The following is a 6,932-nucleotide window of genomic DNA, read 5'->3' as shown; positions in this document are numbered from 1 at the left end:
TATACATAAAAGAGTTAGGACCACGCAGCTTTTTGAGGGATGTAAGTCATCTTTTTATACACTCTTATGAGGCATAGGAATCAAATGGTGTAAAGAAAAGGTCTAATGGGAAAAGTAATGGAAATAATGTATTTGACTTTGTGAATCTTGGATATTTCAAAATGGCTTATTGGGTTACTCTTGGCAAGACAGTAACAAAAAAAGTCTAACGACCACAAAAATTGATGGAAAAAGCTAAAAGTTACAATATTTTATTAGGTTTTGTTGGTCATAATATGTATTAATAATTAATTTCAAATATTTTGTCATTCATGCAGTGAATAAGAATGGCTTTATTCCTGGTGCAGAATTAGGAGAGGATAAATACTAACTATTTTATAGATTTCGCAAATACATTAGGAAGAATTCAGTGACTAATTTTATCAAGAATGGTGTACACAGGTAGTAGATTTAACAGGTAAACACATAATCGAAGGAAACAAGAACCAAACGTAACAAAGTAAATATACTCTCATGAAATTAAAATACATTATTTTGATATATAATTGTTAATTAGGTGGATTAGGCCTCCAGAGGGATACCACTACATAAAAAACGCGTCTAAAACTCTACCTCATGGGTAGTGTGGAGAAGAGTTCAATGTAAATATAATAAAAGAACTGTAACCTACAAAATATTATACATGTGTTCTTAGTTGTAGTTTTAAGTCCTTCGATAATATATGCATTTGATGTACTATAATGTTAAAATAAACTATATATGTTTGATAACATTTTAGTTTCATTATTTAAATTAGAATGTTGTTGTATGTCAAAGCCAAAGGGAGAGAAAGAGGGCTAAGTACACTCCTGTTTCTTGATGAACTACGTTCGGAACCGATCCTGAGTCTGTTCTCGTCTTCTGATTGATCTGATCGGTCTCCCAAATATAAATGTGATTCAATAGTTGAAAGTTAATAACCATAAACAACTCTATTTACTCGCTAATTGGAATTAGAGCATTTGGACGACGACTACATTAACATATTCAACATGGCTATATACAGTTTTTAAAAAGTGAACTACTGGGATCCATTTCACGTTGAGACACATGTTCCAACGATGACACAATGAGTACAATGAATGCAGAATTGACTAACAATGGAAGAAATTTATTACTATAAGTGGAAGAATTATTTACTATCATACATAACATATTCAGCGGAAATTTTAAAACCATAAATGCTTAACATTTAACGACATCAAGAAACTATAAAATCAAACACTTTAACAATATATTCCTTGTAATGATTGTCAAAAAATTAACGTTGTATAAACCTAATTCGGATGTAATAACATTTATAAATTTCAAAGCTAATTTGATTAAAGAATATATTTTCCAATATTAGTCAGTATTAATATACATTAATTATAGTCTTTAGTTTTAACAAGACATACACTAAATTAAAACGAACCAGATCATTAATAAGAATCAAAAATCAGATTCATTATAAGAATCTGATTATTAAGATATCATAAGAAATACTTGCTAATTTATTGTAAAACAAGCTAAACTTATTATTTTATGTGCTCTAAAATACATCTTAGAGCTTATATACATGTATCAACTAGAATAAAATATTTACAGGAAGTAGTACAACTGGACTGTGGATAAAATTACAGATTAAGCAACTAAATCTATTACTAAGAGTCCTGCTCAGTCAGTCAGCATCCATCCCATGACTTTTACCATCAGCATGACCTATTTTATTATTGTTTTTAGAATAAATACATCAAATAACAGAAAAATTCATTAATATTATAAATTAGTATTATTTATGAGTACTAATTAGATTTTAAAAATTGTCTATATAATTGATTGATTATCTGGAGCTAAGACTAGTTTATTTCTTTAAGATATAATTTGTCATGCTAATGCTATAAAACCATCTTTATTATTTTAAAACCATTATCTTCTTTTTGAGTCACAAAGTATTATTTTGAATTAATCATTCATGATAATGAATAAACTTTATCATTAGCTCGATGTTGTAATAAGTGAAAACAATTCTACATTATATAATAATAATCAACATAGTTTTAAGCTAATATTGTAAACAATGTTCACAATTTTCAAAGTAAATTAAAAACAGTTAATTCCAATGTTAATTTTTGATTTATGATTATGATAATAATAATGACATTCCGAAGAAACGATCCAATAGAAATTTCTAAAAGTTGTAAAAGTAAAGGCCTTTAAATTTTTAAACTTTAACAATTAAAAATTGAAAATTCCAGTGGAAATTTGATATAATTACATTTCTTGAAACGATTACTCATCTGGCAGAAAATTCTTGAACACTATAGTAAGGATTTCAGTTTGATTTCATTATTGTTTCTTGAATTCCTTATAAAGAATTTCGAACATGCTTTTGCTAGCATCTTCGCTTGACAAGAACATAAGTTTTATACAAGAAAATAATGTTAGTGACGTCAACGAAGGCAGCAACATATCATTTACAATATGTTTGTGTCAATTTAAAGTTCCCTTCCTGAAATGTCTCCACTAATTAGATATTATAAGGAAGAAATAATATATCAAGGTGCGTTTCGCAGATTTGCTTAATTTATTAAGTGGTTTCGTAGACATGTTTAATTATTTAGCTCTATTAAGACCGTGTTGTATCGAATTTTCCAGTCCATTGCTTAATTAGTACCCCACAATTCACTGACATGATGGTTTTCACTAAAGATTCCATAATAACTGATAATCACTAAATTGAAATAAAAGTGCTCAGCACTGATAATTCTCCCGAAAGTAAAGTTTAAAAATTAGCGCGATTCGAAAAAATTGAATTTGAAATTTTTCGTGGTACCATCTGCTTTATTACAATAAAGCAAAATCATTTAATTAACCTACGGCGCGTCATTGTGGTATGCTATAACGAAAACTTCCAAATTTATAATCAATTCCACTGTTTGACATCAATAAACCGTAGACGCTCATTAAACACAACAATGCGAAAACTGAAACCGGCTTAGACTCACTGCCTTCCTGTTCCCTCTTTCCGTTGCCGAATCTAATCCGAAGGGGCTGAAATTGAAACCGTGGCACCGTCAAACGGTCGCAGACAAATGCCCCGATTCTGTCTTGGTGCAAATGGCCTGACGCGCCACCGACTGAAATTAGAGTTATACACGCCCAATCCTAAATAATTGAGGAATCAGCATCAAACGGATTATTCCCGTCGAAGTTGTAGAAATCCCCCGGGGCACTCACCGAACTATATTGCACGTGCGCCCTTTGATTGGGCCACTAAGTCAAGTAATGCTTTTCTTGGGGCAGGGGTGTGTTCCATCTGCACCAACGGTAGAATTGGAAAATCGTATTTTTTTCCGAATTATCTTTTAACTATACTGTTATATACGTGCCTGCCCACTACTGCTTGCTTTTTTAGACTCAAGTCCAAAATATTTGCCCAGCAATATTATAATTCTCAAACATTCTCAATATTTCAATAACTTTGTGGAATCGTTAAAATCTAAATTTTTAACAAAATTGGATATTGGATTCCATATCTCGTTGTCGTTGTCGAATGTCGATACATCGTCCACATCTCGATATCAGTTGTGCTGATGAAATCTGTTCAAAAAATCAAGTCTTCTTTCGTAATTTTTTATCTAACAATGCTATTTACAAATAAAATATCTTTTACGATTCAAAAACCTGTAGAAATTACAGTACACAATGTTTTCTAGAACCAAACATAACAAAACGGTAAAAATATTACTAAGATTGCTTAATAAATGGCTTAAGATTTACAAAAAATATTTTTCAATAATCAATAAAAGTAATATAATGAGCCTACTTATTCCATCTCTTATTGAATACAAAATTTAATGATCAACCTATTATTTGATTAAAGATTGTGTAGTTTAGTGATACTGTGCAACTTAAAAAACAAAAGTGGTTATAGAGATAACAAAACTGCTAATGAGAAAACTATCAAATTTCATATAGATATTAAATAAGTAGCAGAAACCTAAACTATAAGTTATCCCGATTTTGCTAGTATGTTATCAGTTGGTAAAAGAAAACAAGCTTTAGTTAAACAAATACAGCCAATAAAACCGATTTTCTTTAGCAAAAGAAAAAATCTTCTTATATGATGCCCTTCAACATTAGATCGACCTAATAACACTATAGGGTTCTTAGTAATCACTAATTACATTGGGTCTGGAAAAAAAGGTAATAGCCTTATTCCCGATAGATGACATCGATTAAAAATTACACAAAATAATCAGATTAAAGCAGCAACATCACAAAAGCAATACCTTTTTTTAAAACATTGAATTTAATTGAGTAGTTGAATGCTTGTGAATGTGTGCTGTGTATTATAGAATAAAGGTGCTTTACCAAAATATTCAGCACAGGATATTTGTTCTAATCAAAGAAAAACTCATTTACACAAAATCAACTAAAAAAGAAACTAAATATAACATCCATACATCCCATAAATTCAGCGCCAAAAAATCATAGACAATAAAATCTAATATCTCTAAAATGCGTCAGAACCCGAAAATAAGCGATGCACCACCAAAATCATAATCGATGCCGAAAAGTAATGTTCAATTTGGTGAGGCTGGAAGGATAATTATCCAATTTGAGCTACTGTTAGTTGGTTGGATAATTGATTCTCAACTCTCTTATAAACAACTAGATAGAATACGCCAGATAATAGAAAGACCCGAATTTAATAGTATGGTGCTGTTGTCTTCAAATTTTGATGGATACTCCATAGAGCCCACGACATAGCACCCTGTGGCTATTTCTTATTCTTATCTCTGCCCAACTCTCATAATGAAATTAAACTACATTCAGAAAAAGTCTACAAGTTTCTGTTTCTGTTCAGTCTTTTTTTTTTCGGCCGTAGTTTATTCCTTATTCTGAATTGATTCTCCCATATCTTCATCGCAGGTTTAGCTCTTTCTCATTTTTTTCTTCTTCATCCTTATTTTCCATATTCTACTTACTTGTGTTGCACGCACCATGCCCTGTAAAGGTTTGCACCAAGTGAGTTGTTCTTCTATAGACTCTTCAGCTGATTCAATATTGAGGTTTTTTCTTAATTCTTTATCTCTCATCCTGTCCATCTTGTTACGCCTTTGACACTTATTAGGGAGGATTTCATTTCCGTTACTTTTATCTATCTTTCTTATCAATACATTTCTCCAAAAAAATGTAGAGTTAATCTTCAAATTGCCCTGTACACTTCCCTTTTAGTTTTGCTTAATATCATTTCACGTCAAATTCATGATTTTTCTAATTCTGGCATTCATTTCCATCTTTTAGCATTCATTGCTGGCGATTTCTGTTCCCAAATACTTAAATGTATCTACTTGTTCAATTTTAATACCCTCAATTTGGATATTTATTACTTCTAGCTCTGGCCAACTCTCATAATGAAATTAAGCTACATTCAGAAAAAGTCTGTGAAAAGCACTTACTTCAAATTTTCAAGCACAAACTGCAACAGCAACAAGAGCATTATAACTCTACTCAAAAATCACAAGAACATTGTCAATAACAACGAAACATATTTGGTTTAAATAAAATCATTTCTACAGCAATTTGATGAATAAAAGTTCAATTTTTAATTGAAAGGACACGAATTTTTCACATATCCATTATTAAAACCTTTTCGCAACAGTCACCGACCAAGAACTGATATTGCTTCAATTCCGATGCACTACAATTAATTTAAGTATCATCAATCGCCTTATAAAATATAATATATAGGGTATTTAAATATGTCTAAACATCATTTTGATTTACCAAAACAGTAACATTTCTTTTTGACAGTTCCCAAAGACCACAAATATTTCAACAATGACAGTAGCTGTTGTGTAAAAATTCGAATCACAGTAGCTCAGATTTTGGTGCAGACTTTCTGTGTCCATGACTCAATACTGATTACAGATGGTTTCACGCGTCACTAGAACATAATCTGCTTAACAGTGACATTGATAAGAACGAATGGTGAGCATTCTCGCGAGTCATCCTCCATCTCGTTGCTGCCGCCTGGCTTGTACGCCGCTCCAATCTGGGCAAAGTTGACGGCGATATAAAGCAAATAAAGCTCCCAATAACACTTAAGAACTTATCGCGAGAAAACAATGCCGATCGAAGGGAAGCGATCGACTTTTTTTTCCACGTTCAATCGCGGGATAGCGAGGACCGACTCTTAAGCTACTTACGGAAGATTTTGAATGACGGTAAAATGGTCCGTAGTCTATTTTTGTTCATGAAAGATGTCGATTTTGTTACGGTTGTAGGTGAGACAGCTCGATCACTACCAAAGGAGATATTAACAATGACTTTTAGAATTGTACAATAACAGTTGGCCTGAAGAAAATGTGTAAAAGTATTTCACTTAGTAGTTTTGATTAACCAAATCTTAGCAAATAGATAACAATCATCTATGAAATTCCTTTAAGTCACGCATCGAAAATAAAAACACCACAAAATCAAAATCATATATCAAAAACATATTTTGTACCACTTAGTGCCGTTTTGTTATTATATATTTCCTCTTTCTACAAGTTTCTGTTTCTATTCAGTCTTTTTGTTTCGGCCGGAGTTTATTCTCTATTCTGAATTGGTTCTCCCATATATTTATCGCAGGTTTAACTCTTTCTGATTTCTTTCTTCTTCATCCTTATTTTCCATATTCTACTTACCTGTGTTGCACCCACCATGCCCTGTAAAGGTTTGCACCAACTGAGTTGTCCTTCTATAGACTCTTCAGCTGATTCAATATTGAGGTTTTTTCTTAATTCTTTATTTCTCATCCTGTCCATCTTGTTACACCTCTGACACTTATTAGGGAGGATTTCATTTCCGTTACTTTTATCTATCTTTAAAATACATTTCTCCAAAAAAAATGTAGAGTT

The sequence above is a fragment of the Rhynchophorus ferrugineus genome, unplaced genomic scaffold (genome assembly GCF_030347505.1).
Source record: "Rhynchophorus ferrugineus isolate W39M unplaced genomic scaffold, kcgeb_rfMv2 rfM9, whole genome shotgun sequence".
Lineage (NCBI taxonomy): Eukaryota > Metazoa > Arthropoda > Insecta > Coleoptera > Curculionidae > Rhynchophorus > Rhynchophorus ferrugineus.
This window is presented reverse-complemented; position numbering follows the sequence as displayed.